General features: G+C 38.8%; 2 long non-coding RNA genes across 4 annotated transcripts in view; both read left to right on the plus strand.

Annotated features, from left to right (window-relative positions):
- The window catches only part of LOC311277362, a 117,766-nt gene that overhangs the window by 47,236 nt on the left and 47,487 nt on the right, over nt 1–23,043 (plus strand). The window lies entirely within an intron of this gene.
- Nucleotides 10,891–20,073, plus strand: LOC311277885. 3 transcript variants are annotated; one of them, XR_014625343.1, is made up of 6 exons: nt 11,939–12,251; nt 12,608–12,720; nt 16,427–16,560; nt 17,693–17,798; nt 19,456–19,507; nt 19,608–20,073. It is a non-coding gene; the product is annotated as an uncharacterized lncRNA (long non-coding RNA). The 3 variants fall into 3 exon arrangements; XR_014625342.1 differs by lacking the exons at nt 11,939–12,251; nt 16,427–16,560 and adding an exon at nt 10,891–11,058; XR_014625344.1 differs by lacking the exon at nt 16,427–16,560 and having other exon boundaries at nt 11,951–12,251.

The raw sequence follows: 23,043 nt of genomic DNA on the forward strand, positions 1-23,043 counted from the left end.
TGCCCCTCGATCCGAGCTGCACCAATCACATCGGGTTATCTGATATAGGCGGGCCAGAGGCGAGATGACGACAGCGCTGTGACATCGATGTCATTAGTAAACATTGCAGGATGGCTCTGGATGAACACCAGTTGTTTGAAATGGCTTTGGCCGCTACAGTGAACGAGTTAGACTTGGCTTTTTATCTAAAAGAGGAACAGAAGATGCCGCTCGAACCCTTCCTTTGCAAGAAGGACGTTTTTGCTGTTCTGCCGACCGGATACGGCAAGAGTCTAATCCATAGATATCATATAATAAAGGCTAGATGTCTCGTCCGTGCTGCTGGCCAATGGAGGTCGACGTCCGCACAAGGCGGCCATCTTGCCACAGGGAGCTCGCTCACTCGTAACATTGTGTTTTAATGGTGCATGCAATAACCATAACTTGATAAATTTTCTACCGATTTTCAAACGGTTTAGTTTGTTATAAACGTCAGAGATGTAGTTATGACACTGCATAAATATAAATAATGATAATAATTATAACCATGGACTCGGAATTATAGCCACATTCATAATGTTTGTAAGAAACCAAACCGTTTGTAAATCCGTCAAGATTTCAGCGAGATAAGAGGATTTGTGTTCGTGCTGATCACTCACCTTACTTCAGATACCACAGAGCTCGCCAGAAAGGTTCCCTGTGGCAAGATGGCCACCGGTTGATGCCGGAAGAGACTCCGCCTTAAGACATCTAGCCTTATATGGATATCTATGGTCTAATCTACCAGTTAGCTCTGCTGGTAGCTAAGCACATGGGGCTTGTTGTTGTAACGGTCACCAGCTGGAGTGCCCTTGAGAGCCACCAGAGGGCACTCCACATAAGACTATTATCATACACAAACTACATTTCCCATAACTCACTGCCCGGACTCATCATCACTTATCACTGATCACATTCACCTGTACCTCATTCACTGATTGCATTCACCCGTGTCTCATTATCCTGTTAGTCTCAGTCTATTTATACCATGTTCATTCATTTACTCACCGCAAAGTCTTGTTTAAGTGTTACACTGCATTTCTGAGCATTCTCCTGGTTTTCTTGTCTCTTGGTTTTGGATATCTTGCCCTGTTCCCTGGATTACTCTCTTGCCTCTGGTCCCTGCCTGTTTTGTTTGTTTGTTTGTTTGTCTGTCTTTGTTTCTTTGTTTTGACTGCCTGTCTGTGTATGACCCTTGCCTGTACATTGGATTACGCCTCTGGATTGCCCCATACAATAAAGCTGCGTTTGGATCTAAACCTTTGTGTCTCGGAGCAGATCGTGACAGTTGTGATTGGTCATAGTGTTATCCAACTGCGTGCAGTGAGATTTTCATATGCATGCTTGGTGTCGCCCCTCGAGCTGGCCGAGCTTCATTAGTCAACGCCAGACCATTAATCTTTTAGATTTAGGTCTGGATTTCCAGGCTATTAGACATGCATTTTGTTCTGAATTCTTAGACTGCAAATACCCAGTTTTTAAAAATATAGATTCAAGTTTTCAAGATGAAGAAGAAATTTGGAACTTCAAATTCAGTTTTCTAAAATTCAAAACAGGGAAATTCAGATCTTACAGAAAGTATGTCAAAGCTCATCCTCAGGGAAGAGTAGAGGATCCACCAAATGGTACAACTATAAAACCACTATAAAAACTAGTTTTACTAGTTTTAAAACTATAAAAATTATTATTTTTTAAATTATAAAAAAGCTTGAATATTGGATCTCTACATGGAATAAAACGCCCCTTTCCACTGATTGGTCAACCCGCGAAGATCAAGCCATGCTGTCATCAAATCTTATTCTTATTATAACAGTCACAGAGTTTATTACAACTACATTTTATCCCTTTCTCATCAAACAGCCAGACTAATAAATGTCTCGACACAAACTGTACCGGGACACAGCCTAGACAGAGCTTTCTTCTGTGTACACATTCGCGTGCCATGAAATACTAATTCATCATTAATAATTAACATGAAATCTGCTCTCACAACTTCCTCTATTCTACATATCTGGCACACCGCCTGTTTTATTGACCAACTCTCAGAATATGAGTGCTGAAGCTGTGTGACGCACTGGACAGCGTGGAGAGAATGAGCAAATGGTGCAGTGAAAAATCACATAGGCCTAATTTACTGGCGTATTAAACATTATATTTAGAAGGTGAAAAGACACGTTTGATACGAGTAATAGTGAAAAACAGAAAGTCTTTATTGTCATTGATTGTATTGTGTGAAATACAATGAAATTAGGAAACTCTTTCTCTGCACACACACACACCACCATTTTGCTAATGACATGTATGCTTATTAAATATACAAATAAGCCTTACAATGAACAATACATCTGAATGACACAGTTGGTGTAGGAACATTACTAAGCACCAGATGGCGAAGTAGAGCACTGTGCCAAAAGCTTTGAAGCACCAACACAGTTTGTGTTGTAAAAGCATCAGACTGTTTGAGAAGCCTCGTTCAACACATCCCTAACTTAACCAAGGTAAACATGAGGGCTTAAAGGGTTAGTTCACTCAAATGTCTTTAGAAGCCTATGGAGGAGTGATCCAGCTCTCAGATTTAATCAAAAATATCTTAATTTGTGTTCCGAAGATGAACGAAAGTCTTACGAGGTTGGAACAACATGAGGGAGAGTAATTACTGACAGAATTTTCATTTTTGGGTGAACTAACCCTTTAAATATACAAGGACTACTAATGACAAGACAAGGGACACCTGTGCACAATAATCAAAAACAATTACCCAACGACAACATAGGACACATGACAAGAGGAGAAATGGCAGGATCACATGACTTACAAGACATGAACATGACACAAAAGCACAAGGACATCTGCAGTGTGAAGGAACTTTAATCTTTTTACACCTACATGAGCGAACCACAGCTGAACAGGAAAACATGTTACGTGTGTTGATGGACAAGGCAAACCAAAATAGGCTACTGCAAAACATGAAGCACACAGCATCTCACTCACACATCACATGTAAATAAGCAAAACAAGATATACGTCCCAGGAGATGCAACAGATTATTAAATGCTGTAGAAGTATTGATAGTTCATGTTAATGAAGAGTGTTACACATTATTCTTATTTAAAAAGCTACTAAAAGATGTTAAAATATAATCATCTCTGTGCAGAAGATATGTTAAAAATGTTCAATCTTAGAGAAAACATTTTCTGTCTGTGATCTTGATCTGAATCAGGGCCGTTTCCTCAGAGGAGGCAAGAGGCAATGCTGCCTCAAAAAATTTGAGAAAATACAAAAATAAAAAAGATCAAATATTACAAAATATTACATACATCAGAGTTTTTTCTGAATTAACCCTGTCGAGGTAAAGTTACAGCGGGAGTCTTGCCTCCTCTGAGCACATTGACTTTAACAGAGCCCTAAAGTGTGCAGAGGGTGTAGTGATTATTTATTTATGTGATTATTCTTTTACAGTTATTTCTATGATTAATCATTTCAAATATTATTCTTGTATTAATCCATTTATGCTTTTTGTCTATTGTATATTTTAATATCATATAATCATAGTTATACTCATATTCATGTGTTATATTCAGACCAGACATTTAGTTTATTTCTACTCTGAGAATGTACGTCTACTTTGGGCTAGGCATGCTATTTGTTTCTTCCGTTTTCTGTTCAGTGTGGTATCCTGTCTAATATGTGGGGTATCTTATTAATAAGTTTCACATGAGATGGTTATCTTGCCTGGAACTAAGGCTTTATTTAAATAAGGTTTAGACATGATGGAAACACTTATTCAGCCATTTCTGCTTATTAAAGGGTTAGTTTCAGTAAAAATAACAATTCTGTCATTAATTACTGATCCTCATGTCGTTCCAAACCCGTAAGACCTTCGTTCATCTTCGAAACACAAATGAAGATCTTTTTGATGAAATCAGATGGTTCGGGGGGTGGGGTGGGGGGGGAGGCTCCGTTGACAGCTATTTAAAGGAGTAATTCACTTTAAAATGATTTATTGACCCTTAAGCCATCTTAGGTGTATATGACAATCTTCTTTCAGACGAATACAATCAGAGTTATATTAATAAACACCCTGACGCTTCCGAGCTTTATAATGGCAGTGAATTGCAACATCAGATTGAAACTCATAAAAGTGCATCCTTCCATTATATAAGTGCTCCAGTGCTTCTGAAGCTTAGTTGCGTATAAAGTGCAACTTATATAAGTGCTCCACACTGCTCTGGGGGGTTACTAAAGGCCTGCTGAAGCAAAGCGGTGAGTCTGTGTAAGAAAAATATTCATATTTAATACTACAAAGTAAAATTCTAGCTTCCGGCCAAACGAACATACGCAGCTTACTTGCGTATAAAGTGCAACTTACGCAACTTATGACGTCAGAAGTAGCGAAGCGCATCATGGCGTAGCCTAAATATCAGCAGTACGTCGCATTACTCGCATAAGTTGCGCCATGGAATCCCTATGTTCGTTTGGAAGCAAATTCTGTCAGGACCACTATCGTCAAATACAAATGACCATTAGCATAGTTTGGATTGGCGGTAAGGTTCTGTTCTGGGCGAGAACTCCCTGCGCATAGCAGCAATAACCCCCCAAAACATAACTATATGCCAATATCCCCCCAAAAAAAATTTTAATGCAGTGACCTGAATGAGCTAAGGCAACAGCATGTACCTGAAAAGCTTGAGCAACAACATGTTACCAACAATACCAGAAAGCCTTCAGCAACAAGCATGTTGCCCTTACCCAGATGGCCTAAACGAGTATGTTGCCAATACCGAATGCTCAAGCAGTATACATGCATATTTTAATGTGGTTATGTATCCTGATTTCAGCGGCAAATGTTGAGCACTATAGATCCAAGCTGGAGCAAGCAAGGACATGTTTGCAACAAGTGTTCTGCTGTAGCCAATTTAACAATCGTATGGGATGTATTTGGGGAAGCTTACACCCCTAGCGGCAGCAAAATCTGATACAACTAGCATGTTGCATTATCACAGAACTAGTACTAATTTAATACTACTAAAACTAGTGTAGTTTGGCAGGGGAAGCATACACCCTACAGCAATAGCTCTGACTAGCGGCAACAAACTGATACAACAAGCATGTTGTATAACCATAGGACTAGTATTAAAACTAGTGTCATATGCAATGCGCAGCTAAGCAATGAATACAGTGTGCTTCCTCATTCACAAGTTCACTCTTACAAATAACTCATAAATGGTATGCGTATTTGGCGTGCTGTCTGAGGAGAGGGCTCCGGGCTCGATATTGACCCAGAGTACTCCCCCGTATTCCTGTCTGTGGAAGAACAGGCCAAGAGTGAGGAGTCGGAGTGGCGGAGGGATGCTGAAAAACTGTTGAGGAATGTTGGTGAATATATATATATATATATATATATATATATATATATATATATATATATATATATATATATATATATATATATATATATATATGTAACCAGGGCAAAAATATCCTGTAGTCATTCCAACCCGCCTCTAGAGGGCACCCTGGTGCACATGGGTAGTGCAGTAACAGAAAGAAAATGAGAAGTTGTTTGTTGCCGACATAGAGACAATTTAGAGCACACGTGAGCTGAAGCGTGTTGGAAACTAACACCAACTTGTTCGAAAGATAAAGGGGAAACCCCCAATTTGTAGTGGTGGGAAGATCGAGGCTTTGTGAAACATTGAAACAGTTGAAGCAAATGTTGTGTCGAGGTTTTCGAAACAATCCGACACCCGTCTCAACGGTGACACCTAGTGGTCACTTGCAGGTGTTGATCTGAAACAACCTTGACAACGAGCCATTAAAAAAATGTTGTCTAATATGTGAAGCTTGTAACCTGTAGGCTCTGTGCATAATGTTATTTTGGTCATGAAAATGAATATTAATAAAATAAATCAAGCCACAATGTCTCACTTTCTTTAAGATTTTTATTCATTTTTATTCATTTTATAGATATTTACTCTGATGTGGAAGGACTTACTTCTTTTTTTACAGATAATTTATCCAGCCTTTGAAAAAATCCTCTCACAAGGGACACTTGTTGCTGGCATGCAACGATATATTTTTAGCAAGGACATACAAATAATTATATTTCAATCAATGCATACCTTGCTTAGATGGCCCAGCAGTGTCATAGCGGGCCTAGGTACAGGGGGAATGCTACCATCCTCTGCACCCTGCAAAATGGCAGGATGAGTGCTCCTCAAATGGTGCATCATGGATGATGTATTGTTGCAGTAGGCTAGCTGCTGATCACAATACACACATCTCACTTTATTTGGGGTTTCCAAATCGAAATTCTCCCACACCACAGATGTACGGCATCTCTTCTGTGGAGCCTCCATTTTTATTTATCTATCTATCTCTTAATCTATCTATGTATCTATACACTCACCTAAAGGATTATTAGGAACACCTGTTCAATTTCTCATTAATGCAATTATCTAATCAACCAATCACATGGCAGTTGCTTCAATGCATTTAGGGGTGTAGTCCTGGGCAAGACAATCTCCTGAACTCCAAACTGAATGTCAGAATGGGAAAGAAAGGTGATTTAAGCAATTTTGAGCGTGGCATGGTTGTTGGTGCCAGACGGGCTGGTCTGAGTATTTCACAATCTGCTCAGTTACTGGGATTTTCACGCACAACCATTTCTAGGGTTTACAAAGAATGGTGTGAAAAGGGAAAAACATCCAGTATGCGGCAGTCCTGTGGGCGAAAATGCCTTGTTGATGCTAGAGGTCAGAGGAGAATGGGCCGACTGATTCAAGCTGATAGAAGAGCAACTTTGACTGAAATAACCACTCGTTACAACCGAGGTATTCAGCAAAGCATTTGTGAAGCCACAACACGCACAACCTTGAGGCGGATGGGCTACAACAGCAGAAGACCCCACCGGGTACCACTCATCTCCACTACAAATCGGAAAAAGAGGCTACAATTTGCACAAGCTCACCAAAATTGGACAGTTGAAGACTGGAAAAATGTTGCCTGGTCTGATGAGTCTCGATTTCTGTTGAGACATTCAGATGGTAGAGTCAGAATTTGGCGTAAACAGAATGAGAACATGGATCCATCATGCCTTGTTACCACTGTGCAGGCTGGTGGTGGTGGTGTAATGGTGTGGGGGATGTTTTCTTGGCACACTTTAGGCCCCTTAGTGCCAATTGGGCAACGTTTAAATGCCACGGCCTACCTGAGCATTGTTTCTGACCATGTCCATCCCTTTATGACCACCATGTACCCATCCTCTGATGGCTACTTCCAGCAGGATAATGCACCATGTCACAAAGCTCTAATCATTTCAAATTGGTTTCTTGAACATGACAATGAGTTCACTGTACTAAAATGGCCCCCACAGTCACCAGATCTCAACCCAATAGAGCATCTTTGGGATGTGGTGGAACGGGAGCTTTGTGCCCTGGATGTGCATCCCACAAATCTCCATCAACTGCAAGATGCTATCCTATCAATATGGGCCAACATTTCTAAAGAATGCTTTAAGCACCTTGTTGAATCAATGCCACGTAGAATTAAGGCAGTTCTGAAGGAGAAAGGGGTCAAACACAGTATTAGTATGGTGTTCCTAATAATCCTTTAGGTGAGGGTATATATATATATATATATATATATATATATATATATATATATATATATATATATATATATTAATCTATCTGTCTATATATATTTCTATCTATGCATCTATTAATGTGTCACTATATGTATAGTCTGTCTGTCTCTAGCCTATCAGTCAATGTGTAAATTTAAATGTAGGCTAAGCCTAAATATAACTAAACAAATCGCACTATAAATGTCACTATATCACCAAAAATCCGCTATCTCAAAATCAAACTCCTCTCACAAAAACCCACGAGGTCAAGATGCGTTGAATTCACTTTTATACAGATGTGCGATTGTGTGGTCTGTTCCCGACCCTGTCAATCAAACGCTGATTTTCTGAAAGAACTTGTAAAGCAGTACCAATTGCGTTTACCTGCTTCAATGGAATTCCTGCGCAAACTGGAGCTCATCTGCCCGAAATCTGTTATGTCCACTATAAATAGGCCTGGAGTAAAGGACTTGCCAGCTGATCTTTTCTCGTGCCCCATTGGTACATTAGAATCGCAGTGGAGGAATGTGACAACCGCAAGCTTCTCTGATGATCAGGACATTGACAAGTTTTGGCTCGAAGTCGAAGCGTTTAAAGATGCAGGGGGGCACAAGTGTTTCCAGGAATTGGCACATGGTGTCATAAGACTTCTTGTTCTGCCTGTTTCCAATGCCCATGTTGAGCGAGCATTTTCCCTCGTCTCGCTTTTAAAAGATGACACTAGGAATCGTATGGGACTACCGCTACTCTCCAGCATCATGGATGTGCACACTGGCCTGGTCAGAAATGGCTTTACCTCGGCAACGATCTATTAATCTATCTGGTTGTGACTGTACAAAGTTGGTTCTATAATTTCATAGTTCTATAATTGTTCTATAATAGAGACGTTTTCATCAGTTCTGCGGAGATTCTCTACGTTAACTCCATATTAAACGGTAAGCGTGTTTATGCTATTATAGCACACTTTTATTTTGCTGTACAATTCTGATGTCATGTTTGATCATTTCTTAAACCTAATAACAGGTAGCTGATAATACACAGGTAGCTGATGTAGTGTCTAGTGACGATTCAGTGTATCATTCAGTCGTTATTTTATTTAAAATTAAAAGAAGGAAAAAAACGAGAATACATCTTGATTCACCCAGTGGTCTGTAAGTTAAATAATAATAATAATTTTAATAATATAAAAAAATTAATTAGCTGTAAAAAAAGCAAACATTTTTGAAGGCACAATATGTAACTGTTTTGCTTTAAAAATAGCAAAAATCACTATATCTATGTTATATATATATATATTTTTAGTTGTGTTACTTACATTATCTTGACTTTTTTCAACAACTTTCAAACCAGGAGAAATCTGTAATTTAATTCGAGAAACGTCCCGTTTCTTTATTTCCGTTTTGTCGCCGTCAATGGCGTCATATCCGCGTTGTCCCTGGTTTCCGCTCGTGCTGCCATGGCAACCAGAGCTATAAACCAGAGCCCTCTGATAGTAACCAAGGCGACAGACGCGGACAACTTTGTAGTTCGCAATGTCTATTTGCACGCTGTTGTTGTTTCGTTCAAACATTATGGACCATGGCAAGCAGACTTCGGATAAAAACGGAGAACTCAAACGAGAATCAGTATCAGCGCGGTGTTTTCGAGATGCCGAGAGCTCCCATAGACAGTATATAAACAAGAGCTCCACGTCCGAGACTTCGACCGCTCCTACATGTACTTTATTAAACAGGTGAGCACATTTACATAAAACTAATCAATGTTATATAGTTCAACAATGATAAAATGTTAGAATATGATCTGTATGTTATTCTAATGTTGATCTAGTTTACTGCTAGTCTCATACAGACAAACTAACACATAAATTTCAACACATTTAAATGCAGTTTAGTGTGCTAGTGTAACGTTAGACCAGGTGAAACAGCGCTGCGTTACCTCACAAGTTTAATTTGTCTAATAAACTGACCTGTGAGTAGTAATTCTGCGTGTAGTTCGGTAGAATGATATGTCCTTATTCCTTTTATATTCGCGGGAGCTCGCGTCGCGTGTGGAGCTGATAGCTGACTCTTAGCAATCCCGAACTGCTTCATATCACAGTCATGATAAAAGCATCGATGTATTTACTCATCCATAAACATTATTAGATTGGTCGGCTTGACGTTGACAAGATCCATAATTCTTAGCAAATGTTGCGTCATCAAACCACGCCTTTGTTATTGTAAAGAGGTTAGCGACCCCTAGTGGATAAAAATTCCATACTGTCCGTTTAAAGGTGCTGTATGTAGCTTTTTTACCAAAATGAGTCCTTTTTTATTGCCTGTGTGTGAAGGGGTTGTAATCTCACATTAAAATTATTCACTAGACAGCCGTGTATCCCGCCCCTCGGATTGAGCCGTGTCTATGGTGAGTTTCCAGATTAAACATCTTGATGTAGGTCTGGCTTGCCAGGCTAGTGAAGTGGTGCTTGCAGTGGCAAAATTCGGCACGGTTGATAGGGTTCCATACTTATCATGGTAACATTACGAGCATGGAGCATTAGTTCAACGTCAAGCTGATAAAAGTAGCCTATTATTTTAACGTTGCAGTGGGAGTTTACCTGAGTTTCCAGCTTGTTGTGGGATGCTTTGTGTGTTGCGTCTCAGTCTGGCCGGTACACACAGTGCTCACTCATAAATTCGAGCACGCGCTTGTAAACTTATTGGTTGCAATCTGAAACATCACCGCTAGAGGCCACTGAAAACTACATACAACTCCTTTAAGCACTAATACAAAAACTAAAGTGTAATGAAATGATTTGAGAATTGACCTATTAGAGAAGAACTGTAGTTCTGACAATAGTATAGAACAATAAAAAATAACAACAATAAGAACAAGAAGAACTGTAGTTCTGACAATAAAAAATGTTGTCCCCTTCTGAGGTTTCTGATGTAGACCTTGTGTTTTATTAAAATTATTATTTATATTTTAAAAAAGATGCACTGGAAATATGGCGCGAGCATGGTGCTCTGCGATTTGTTAGTCTGGTTGTTTAATAAGAAAATAAATTCTGTGTGTTTTATTGTATAACAGTTTTAATAACAGTATGTATTTTGGGCTGGTATTTTTTTAAATGGGCGGGTTTTAAGCTGTAGTTGGGCTGGAAATCTTAAATCAATCTGGCAACGCTGCCCGAGTGCCAGCGATTTGTGTGGAACGATCATACATTCCACAGTGACGTGATTGAGCTTGAGTGTTTGTTCAATGGAATCGTTACATGTTATTTGAGCTTATTACTACAGCTCATGTTATTATTGAGGAGAATGTAAACAATACTTCTGTCTCTGTGATAAAATATTGTCAGAGAGGAGAACGAAGAGTGAGTTCACGTGAGATGACTGCTGCGTGATCTCTTGTGCGGTTCAGCGCCTTACAGAGTGAGTGTAATTTTATTTATTTTTTTATTTTATTTTTTTATTGTAAATACTTATATTCACTCAAAGAAGGTATTTGGCTAGCTGTGCACTGTTTGTAATGTCAACGTTCATCCAAGTTTATTGATGAGAGAAGAGATGAGAATGAGTAATGTTAATTGAAGAGTGTTCAGTGTGTTTATTTCGGTCTTACAAGTGTGTGAGTGGCTTATAAGAATGTAACTGTAATCATGTTTCCGTTTTGTTCTTTATCCAGAAAGCATAAAAAGCCACTACCGTTGTTTATCATGCTCACATAAACAGTTTTGGGTATTCTGTTTTATTTTTGAGAACGTAACAATTATTTGCATAAAGCTGAAAAGGGAAAATTAACACAAATTGAGTATTGTGAAAGAGAACTTACTGAGGGGAAGATATGGAAGTGTGACTGTTATCTTTTATTTTTATTTGTTTTCTTTGTACATTTGTGGAACATTGTGATTCACACCGTAGCCTACGTGTTTGAAAAAGTGTTCCATTTTGTTCTTTTCCTGCTGTTAGCTACAGTACTTGCTGTATAAATTTAGTTTATAAACCTGCCCACAAATGGAAACCCCAGACATTAACGCCTCGTCTTTCTCATACGCGGTCGGAAATAAAGAATCTTTTTTAAATGTTTGATTGTGTTTGAGTTTTGTATAGCCTAGTGAACACATCCTACATACATCCACATCCATCAAACACATATCCTATATATAGCCTAGTCTTTATATGCTTCCTCTCATGCATGGGCGTCGGAAGAAAAAAAAGTGGGCGGGTCCTCCCCCAGAAAAATGTTACTGGAGTAAAAATACCATTTCATGTAGGCTATTCTGGTGCCTTTTAATTAAAACAAGTAGCCTACACTAAACTCCGATTCACGGTTCTTTGCCTCCACGTCGTGCATTAATGCACAGCTATCTGTGGATTATCCCGCTAATACCATCATCTGCCAGCAATGACAATTTAAAGCTGTTATTGATGTTTGCAACGCAATATTTGACTGGAAGAGTACAACGGGCGGTTACTTTCGTCAGTTGCGGCTCGTTGAGAAATATAATGTAGCGATTCAGCGGAAATGGAGTTTAATTTATTAGGGAATTACCTAATAATTGGATTTGACTGACGGCGGCTCTGAAAAGCGAAAAGACAAATGCGCTGAATTAGAGACGTTAAAAGTAAGTGGGTCCAATATCATGGTTTTAAAAAGTGTATAATGGTTCCGACGCCCATACTCTCTGATACGTGCTCCTCCCGAACTTTAATGAAACATAATTTCATGAAACAGATATGAATAAATTAAACAACGAAATACTAAATAAAAATACAGCACAAAATACAAATAGCCTATAGCCTACTGTACATTTATTAATTTAGCAGGTGCTTTTATCCACTTACAAATGAGGAATATCACAAGTAATTTGCCACAATATTTCTAGAAGATAATATCTGGTTTAATGTTGTTTTGTTCAGTAACGAGCGTTGGCTTGAATAACTGTGACTGTGTGAGTTTATGATATTGATCCTGTATCAGCCTATAGCAGCACCAGAGGGAGGAGTTCACACACAGTATAAAAGCTGATCTTTCTGGCCGGTCTGATCTCTCAGCGCTGCACTGGATGTCTCCTCTCTTCAGCTCAGCACAAGGTGATTTTTAAGGTTTTTTTAATTATTTAAATCAAGACATTTATGTCTATAGACAAATTATGATTTATGAATTGTGATTTGATTATCAACCCTAATTTTATAGTTTTCTGTTTTCTTTTATGTTTTGTACGATATCTATATAGAAGGCATAGAGTTTTTCCATAACAGTGATATAAAATCACAAGACAGGGAATGAAACTGAATGAAACTGTTGACTTTTCTTTTTTTTTTTTTTCATTGACAGTTTCTATAACATATGGATATTATTTTCCAAATGTCACTGAAGGTGAATCAGAAACTGCTGATTAGATTAAGGCTTATGGATTGATAATATCTATAGAGTAGTATTTTAATAAATTCTGGTTATGGAATTCTTTGACAAAGTATCATATATGTACTGGTCAAACATTTTATATTTTAGAAAAAAGTCTCTTAGGCTCATCAAACCTGCATTTATTTCATCAAAAAAAAAAAGAAAAAAAAAGTAATATTGTGAAATATTATTCCAATGTAAAGCCGCTGTGTTCTATGTGAATATACAGTAAAGTGTAATTTATTCCTGTGATCAAAGCTGAATGTTCAGCATCATTACTCCAGTCTTCAGTGTCACATGATCCTTCACAAATCACTCTAATATGAGGATTTATTATCAATGTAGAAACAGTTGTGCTGCTTAATTTTTTTTTTTTTTTTGAACCTATGGTGTTGTTTTTTTCAGGATTTATTGATGAATAAAATTTTTAAAAAAGAACTGCATTTTTTCAAAATAATAATAATAATATAAATCTTTACTGTCACTTATTTGTATTAGCAATTGTAGACCCCGAAATTTTGAACAGTAGTGTATATTGTTGCATAAGATCTTAATCGTCTAATTGAAAGAAGAAAAAAATAATAATAATAATAATAATAAAAATCAGTCATAAATGCATTACAAGGAGTTTCACATGATGGCAACACTTTATAGTACTGTTATATAAATGAGCAATAACTAATTGGCATTCTAACCTAAATTCGAGGTTGTGATAAAATGGAGTCAGGTAAAGCTTAATTGGAATCAAATTACTTTGCCACATGGAAATGACAGTAACGAGCAGTAAACTGACGTTGGACCGATTGGGCAGGCCTTACAACTTAAACATGTTCATGTCTGCTCATGTTAACATTACATTAGTTCTCTCATCTCCAGATCCAAATACTACAATAAAACCATCTGAAAATAAAAATTGGCAGCCAAACAAAATACAGCGTTCCTTATAATGTTTAGGAAACAAAATAAAAAAATAAATAAAATTATTTTATTTTATTATATAATTATATATTATTATATAATTATTTTATTTTATTTGTTATAATTTTGATGATTATGGCTTACAGCTTATGAAACCAAGAAATCAAAATCCCAGAAAATTAGAATATTACATAAGACCAATACAAAAAAAGGATTTTTAGAAATGCTGGCCAACTGAAAAGAATGAACAGTAAAAGTATGAGCATGTACAGCACTCAATACTTAGTTGGGGCTCCTTTTGCCTGAATGACTGCAGCAATGCGGCGTGGCATGGAGTCGATCAGTCTGTGGCAGTGCTCAGGTGTTATGAGAGCCCTGGTTGCTGTGATAGGGGCCTTCAGCTCTTCTGCATTGTTGGGTCTGGCGTATCGCATCTTCCTCTTCACAATACCCCATAGATTTTCTATAGGGTTAAGGTCAGGCGAGTTTGCTGGCCAATTAAGAACAGGGATACCATGGTCCTTAAACCAGGTACTGGAAGCTTTGGCACTGTGTGCAGGTGCCAAGTCCTGTTGGAAAATGAAATCTGCATCTGCATAAAGTTGGTCAGCAGCAGGAAGCATGAAGTGCTCTAAAGCTTCCTGGTAGACGGCTGTGTTGACCTCGGACCTCAGAAAACACAGTGGACCAACACCAGCCGATGACATGGCACCCCAAACCATCACTGACTGTGGAAACTCCACACTGGACTTCAGGCATCTGGGATTGTGTGCCTCTCCATTCTTCCTCCAGACTCTGGGACCTTGGTTTCCAAATGAGATGCAAAATTTGCTCTCATCAGAAAAGAGGACTTTGGTCCACTGTGCTTTATTAAATCCAGAGTCAACGCAGCCGTCTACCAGGACATGTCCAGAGTAGGGATGGGCATGATTAATCGACGATCGATAATTGATCGTTAAGAATTTCGTCGATCACGTTTATTTGTTATCGATTAATCTAATGCAGGTTGCGTTGCGTAGTGTGAGTCTTGAAGCAATGGAATTCATTTTAGCGCGGAGGTACCTGTGCATCCCGGCAACGTTAGTCCCCTCAGAGCGGGTGTTTTCGGCGGCTGGACTGGCTGTCACCAGGTTGCGGTCGCATCTGATCCCAGATCATGTCAACATGCTTATCTTTCTCAACAGAAATCAGTAGACTGGTGCAGAAGTTCAATGGGAACTTCATGCGTTTTCTCAGATCGGATAGCTATCTGATTTATCAAAACGATTCCATTTACACCTGGTCACATAAATGTGTTTTTGCAAAACGGATATAAATCCGATCTTGAATTCCCGCGCTATATGCATTTAAATTGTTGCACGTCACCGAAAGCAACTGATATGAGCTGCATTTTATTGATCATCAGCGAAAATGTCTAAATCAAAGACCGCGACAAGATATTGCGGCAACAGCCCTGGTAAGATCATTTCGGTTCTTTACTTTTAATGAAGATGATTGTGTGTTGATGAATGACTTTCACTTTGATTTGCGATAGTTTGCACGTTGGCTTGATGAATAGATGCTCATCTGTGGTGATGCGTGTTGAAGTAGCGTCGTCATATCTGGCTATAACATGACATAGCCTATAACACGCTCTCACACGTTTATTTCTTAGCATTTTTGGGATAACGTTAAGTCAAATTTACACATGTGGTTTCAACAACCAGATGCATTTACACTTGTCCAGTTTCGTCTGGAATGCGTCTCAGATCTCCTCCTGAAGTGGTTTGAGCGATCGGGTTTAAATCCGTCTCGAATGCGTTTCGGAGGGCATTTACATTTGGGCTTTTCACAATCGGATAGCTATCCGATCACAGGAAACGGATGAAGTGGCCATGGGTCTCTGTTTAAGAACGCCTGCTCGCAGCTGCAGGTTCCCCTGTTTTAGAGCACCGCAGGGCATAACTTCAAGTCTACCGAACGTCCAGTTTCACTGTTGATCTTCTTGTAATAAAGATCTCATCGAGGACAAACAAACTGTATTTTTGTATTTTCATAGCATTTTTAATTCATAAAAAGTTAAAGAAATAATGAATTTCAATATAAAAATATTAATGATTAATCGATAGTCGATCGTTAATTCTCCCGACGATCGACTAAGAAAATTTAATCGAATGCCCATCCCTAGTCCAGAGCACTTCATGCTGACTTCATTTTCCAGCAGGATTTGCACCTGCCCACACTGCCAAAATAACCAAAACCTGGTTCAATAACCATGATATTATTGTGTAATTACTGTGTGATTTCATGTAATATTCTAATTTTGATTTCTTGGTTTCATAAGCTGTAAGCCATAATCATCAAAATTATATCAAATAAAGGCTTGAAATATCTCACTTTGCATGTAATGAGTCTATATAATATATTAATTTCACCTGTTAAGTTGAATTCTTGAAATAAATCAACTTTTTGATGATATTCTAATTTTATGACCAGCACCTGTACATGAGCGAACCACAGCTGAGTCTCTGCAGTGGGAGAAACTTGTGCCTTTTTATGAGCCTACCCTACTTAAACAAACCACAGCAGATAAACAGCAAAACATCATGTTGCATGTGTTGATGCACAAGGTAAACCAAACTCCAAAACAGGCCACGGGGGGCCACGGGGGGCCTGGCCCACCCAATCAGAAGCTTGGCCCACCCTGGCCCCACACCACATAACAGCCAATCACAAAATTGGTGCAATATTCAAATTCAGCTCCAGATATGTTATTTTCTGTTGTCTTCCCAACCCCCTTTAACTTCGCTACCTCTGAGGTAAACGGACGAGCTGAATTATGAAGCAATTTAACGACAGTAACAGCCAATGAACTTTATTAGAACTATTAGTGAATTTTTGCCATATTCTAGTAGCCTAATAAAACACAACATGCACAGATTTCTTGTTCCGAAAGGAAATGTGCTTTTATCTCATGAAAAAGCAATAATACATGAACTGGACATTGATGAGTTTGTAACAGAATTCTCTAAAATGAGTACAAAGCTAAAGCTAAGAAAGCTGTAAAATATTACAGTGATATAAGTAGATCTTTTTCAAGAGACCTGCCCTTTTTCCTCAAATCTAAAGTTACTAAACTGATACAAGATCTGTTGTGTGGTTTAAAAATGTGTATATATATATATATATATATATATATATATATATATATATATATATATATATATATATTCTAAATATACATAAGAATGTAAAAATAAAAATGTAAAAAATAACAATGGCCAAAAATCTGTAATATTATACTATATTAACAGACGTAAGAACAATTCTTTAGAAAAACAGTATTTCAGATTTAAAATTTACATTTTTAGTTTGTAACAGTTTTCTAAAATGAGCAAAAATCCGATGTTGTAAATGGTATAGTGATGTAAATAGTTATTTTAAAAGACCTGCCACTTTTTATCAAATCTAAAGTTACTTAATTGATACAAGATCTGTTAAGGGGTAAAAAAATCTATATATTTTACAAATGCAAAAAGGGGGAATGTAAAAATAACCATGTTAAACATTTTAATCGATATATAAAGTTACTAAATAGTTGCAAAATATATACAAAAAATATTATAATGAAGAAAACACAAACAAACACAACAATAACAAACAAACGACCCTAACAATTGCCATATATTTATGATATTAAAACTATATCAATAGACATGTAAGACTAAAGTATTAAAGAACACCCTCTCACCCTCTCCCCAGAGATAGGGGAAAATGTCCAACAAAAAGGACAAACATGAACAATCTAATGAGCCGGAAAAGGAGCTGATGTTCAGACACAACAGCATGAATGGCGGCAAACCAAACTGTGAGTATTTATGATGTTTAAGATCAAACACTGTTATGTATCTTTATTCATGAACCTATCTTCTCTGGTGTCTGAATGTGTAAAATCAGTTCACTTTCAGTCGCTCACGTTCGACTGACTGGGATCACGCTAAGGGAGCCTGTCATCTACTCTACACACTCAGGCCCTGCTTCGGGCCCTTTTTCAAGCTTCTGTTCAAGTTACAAACACAGAAACACACTTCCAATGCTCTGTCCCCAAGACTGGTCAGCAGCGTTCGACCTGAAGGAAGGGTCCCACTGAAACTTTCAGAGGCTCCTGGGGCATATGGCAGACGCAAGATTTGATCGTCAGGTTCCTGAGGGGAGCAAGCCTATGTGTCGAGCCGGTTTCTTCCATGGGCTCCCTTCACATGAAGCCAGGTTCACTGTTAGCCCAGTTCGTAGTGTCGGCTTGCTGCGCCATTCCCCTCCTATGGACTGGATACGTGCACCGCTCTTGCTCCAGTTAAGTTCCCCTTTTGCCGAACACTGTTGAGTTGGCGGAGCGTCCGATGCTAGGCCTATCACTCGTATGCACTGGTGGAAACTGTGTTTGGCTGGGTCCATCTGTTGTGATCTCTACGGAGATCCCATATGTGTAGTCTTCCACGGTACGGCTCCCTGTGGCGAGCCCGTGTCTTCCCTTGGCAGAGCCTGCTCTGCCGTCACTGACCGGTTGCGTCTCCCGTGTTCTGCTGGAGCCACCTCAGTGACATGTTGTACTGCCCGGTAATTCGCTCAGTCCATATGTGTTATTCTCCACATGTTACCTCCCTACGGGCAGGATGTGTCTTCCGCAGTGTATTTCTTCCAACGTAAGGTTAATGCTTTCCCAGTGGTCCTCTGGAACAGCAGTGACTTTCCTGGCCTAAGCCCTGTCCTATCTCCGCCTCAATATGCAGGAGGATCAAGAGGCTTTTGTCTAGGCACTGGAAGGTGGCAGCACTAGTGGCGTTTTAATAGGGATCCCAATCAGTTGATGCGCCGACTACGTAGAACGTGACCGAACTGAAAGGGAATATCTTGGTTACGTATGTAACCCTCGTTCCCTGAAGGAGGGAACGGAGACGTAGTCTCGTCGCCACTATTGCTGGACCACCACTGACTCCGGGCTCCACTCGGCTCCTCAGTGAAAAACAACTGGTGTGTGCATCCACTTCTGTATTTATACCCGCGCTGCGAGGCGGAGCTTGTGATGCAATTCACACACGGCAATGTGCATTGGCTCTTTTTAACAATACTCAAAGATGACAGGCTCCCTAAGCATGACCCCAATCAGTCGATATGTCGACTAGAAACAGGGGTTTCAGACGTAACCGAGAAGTTCTACACTATAACTTTTCAGTCACTCTATATACAGGAAAAGCATCATTCACACTTAAAGTTATGGTCATAAGTTTATAGTTATTTTGTCTGGTGAACTTTAGGAAAACATGTTATTATGTGAAATTCAGTTCAAGTATTTTTTTTTTTATATAATCACCTTCTGTAGATTCTGCAAGTTGCATGTACATTTATCACCACAACTGTAAGCATTTGGCAGGTGCTCTTATTCAATGTCTGATTTATTAATTGTCGCTCTGCTGTTTGACCACTGGAACTGCTATAATCTGATGTTCCGTGTTTTTCATTCGCAGTTTCTCGTTTTCACAGATTTATTCTGATGTGTCAGGTGGAGTCACAGAAATGGTGAGACACACACATCATATACAGAGAAATATTGAAAACTGAAGCAGAAATCTGATGTTATATTAATCTTTGTGTTATATTTCTGTATTTCTCCTTTCAGAAAGCAGCAGTGTGATTCATCTAACCTGATAAATACTCCATCATGTTCCTTTTTCAACAAATATTAAGTTCATGTATAATAAGAATGTGTATGAATGGATTTCAATGGATTTGCACAGATATTAAATATAACCTTTCATATCTTCTTATGCTTGAATGGATCATAAATATACACAAAATTATGCCAAAATATCCTCATAAACGCAATCAGTTTTGTCCAAAGTAAATGTGAACAGTTGGGAAAGAAAGCACACACGTGTCATTATATTGGATGCATGTATTTTTTTTTTTTTTTTTTTTATTATTTTAATTTCTTCTATGTAAAGCCATTGTGTATGAAATGTGCAATATAAATAAACTTGCCTTGCCTGTTTGATTTTGAAGTGACAGCAGTCTATAGTCTATTTAATAAAAAGAAAACAATGCAGTGTTATTTTAAATTAAAAAAATAAATACATTTTAAATTACGTTTGATTTCAGTTTTTGTAATTTTTGTTAATTGTATTAAGCTGCAACAGAATGTTTTGCAATAAGACACATTATAAATGTTTGATATCTAAATCTAATATATACCTTATTAAAATCAAAACTGGGAATCAATAAGAAATGTAATTTGTAAGCAAAAGCAGAATCACTATAATTGAAACGATACCCAACCCACTTATAGGTGTCATATAGTAAAAAAAAGAACTGAACTACTAAATGTTATAAATAACAAACATTTACTGAAAACTAAATGTTCAGCTCTTGAAAAGGCATTAGCTAAGTATTTAACCTGTAAAAAAAGACATTATACAACAAATGCTTCACTCCTTAAAAGCTGAATTTATAGGTCACTATATTTAGAATTATCAGAAAACTGAACTACCAGAAACAACAAAATTTCAATCACACAATAGACACTTCATTTCTTAAATGCCTTATTTAGATTTACCAAAGTTGATTTTCAAAGTTTGTACAGTCAATCCTAGCTCGCTTGGCAGTGAACAGTTGCCCAGCACAACTGAACAAACGTTCACAGGCTGCCGAAGCAGGACGTCCTGTATTCAAACGTATAGAGACAATTCCTTTACACATGGGAACGTATGAAGAAGCTCCATGCTTTCAGAAGAGCATTTCACAGTTCACCTGTGGCATCTGGAGGGCTTGCCTTCATTGATGAAAAGAAGTCCTCTTCATCTGACATCTCACATTTCTGGGGCTGGGATTCTTGGGAATGTTCTCAGATGTTTCCAGATGTAATGTAACCCTATAATAACTGGGGGGGGTATGTAAATTCAGGTTTAGTGCAACAGAAAGACTGTGAAGCTATTGTGTCTTTTCTTCCTTAACAAGCAGTAATGACCACTGACGACTTGAATTAAAATAAACGAACTCTTTACTGAAGTTTGAACAGGAGTATACATATACAGCGAACACACATGTAATCAATCTCACTTTCTTCTCTATCTTTTTTTCTATCTGCGCGCTCTCGCCCACTATGCATTATGGGTAGACCTTTCTTAAAGCTGAACAACCTTATAAATAAAACTGTTTCTGTTGTTATTTAAAGATAATTAATTAAACATTTTTATTCTAATTAATTCACAACATCCTCCCCCCATGAACAACTGTTCATCAATTTAAATCTCTAATGCGTAAAGCAATTGAATGGGTCTCTTTAACACAGTCCCTGTGGTTGTGCGAACAGCACAGGATCTAACTTTGCCATCTCGGCCTGGGAACAGCTCTTCAATTTTTCCTAATTTCCAGGTTTGTCTCGGCATGTTGGCATCTCCTATGAGAACAATGTCACCCATCTTCAACTCAGTAGGTTTCTGTGTGTTGCAGGAATGTGCAGATTTCAGGTCCAGTAGATAGTCCTTCCTCCAGCGATTCCACAGGTTGGTCATGAGTCGGTTCCTGTATCTCCACCTTTTTGTCATATCCTCTTTACTCACAGTGGGATGATCATAGTCTGCCGGAAATGGTTTTGGAGGCAGTGAAGTGAGTCGTTCACCCACCAAGAAGTGAGCTGGTGTTAGTGGCTGCGGTTCATCAAGCTCATTGTGGACAAAGGTGAGGGGCCTGGAATTCAGTGTGGCCTCTACTTCTGCAAGGAGTGTAGACATTTCTTCAAAGGTGAGCGATGCCTTTCCTAGCACCTTCCTCAGGCTCGTTTTCACAGACCTTACAAGCCTCTCCCAAAATCCACCCCACCAGGCTGCTCGTTCTACAATGAAACGCCAAGTAATGCCCTTCCCTGAGAAGTAATCCAGAATTTGTGGATCTTTGATGGCTTTCCACAGCTCACTAAGGTCTTGGTTTGCTCTTTTAAAGGTTTTGGCATTGTCCGAATAGATGACCCTGCACAGCCCTCTTCTGGAAACAAATCGCTTGAGTGCTAACAAGAAACTTTCTGTTGACTGACTTGAAACTAGCTCCAAATGCACTGCTCTCGTGACAGCACATGTGAACAGAGCAACATAAGCCTTGCATAGTGCACGATCATTCTTCACATACAGTGGACCTGCAAAGTCTATGCCAGTTACTTCAAATGGGGGGGTCTCTGATATTCTGTCTCGTGGTAATGGAGCAGTGTCCTGCTGTGCGGGTTTTGCTTTAAATCTTTTGCACACAGTACATTTTGACAGAATAGTTTTCACAATTTGTCTGGCTCGCAAAATCCAGTATCTACTTCTAATTTGTACTAGTGTGTCTCTCAGACCAGAATGCATGATAAATTCATGATTGTGCTGAACCAGCAGCTCGCAATATCTGTTTTTGTTGGGCAGAATCCATGGATGTTTTTCTCTGTAACTGAAGTCTGACTGTTGCAGTCTGCCTCCAACACAGAGCAATTCATCTTCGTCAAGGAAAGGTTTTAAGTCTCTGATTTTTGAATCTGCGTTCAGGTTCTTACCAGCTTTCAGCAAATTGATTTCATGACTAAAGCTGCTGTCTTGTGTCACCTTTATCCAGTACTTCTCGTCCTCAAACATTTCCTCAGCAGTCAGCTCACCTCGCATCTTGGAGCTTGAACTTGCATTGTGCACAAACCGCTTGATCCAAGCGGTGACTCGCAGAACTCGCTTCAGCTTACTGTACTTCAGTAAATCCAGCACAGGTTCCATTCCCTTTTCATCACTGCCGCTACTGAGTTGCACAATGATCTGCTGACCTTGCCTTAGCTCACTAGTCACATCTTCATCGCTTTGATCTTCATCGCTCTCTTCCAATGGATTCGGTGCAGTCAGAAATGAAGGTCCTTTCCACCACAGTTCACTTTCCTTCAGATTAGCTGCAGTCTGACCTCTGGTGGGAAGGTCTGCAGGATTGAACTTGCCTTTACAGTGAGACCACATTGCAGGATTGGTTAAAGACTGGATTTCTGACACTCGATTTGACACAAACTGTTTCCATTTGTGAGCTGGACTGCGAATCCACTGCAGCACAAT

The sequence above is a fragment of the Rutilus rutilus genome, assembly GCF_951802725.1.
Source record: "Rutilus rutilus genome assembly, chromosome: 18".
NCBI classification, from domain to species: domain Eukaryota; kingdom Metazoa; phylum Chordata; class Actinopteri; order Cypriniformes; family Leuciscidae; genus Rutilus; species Rutilus rutilus.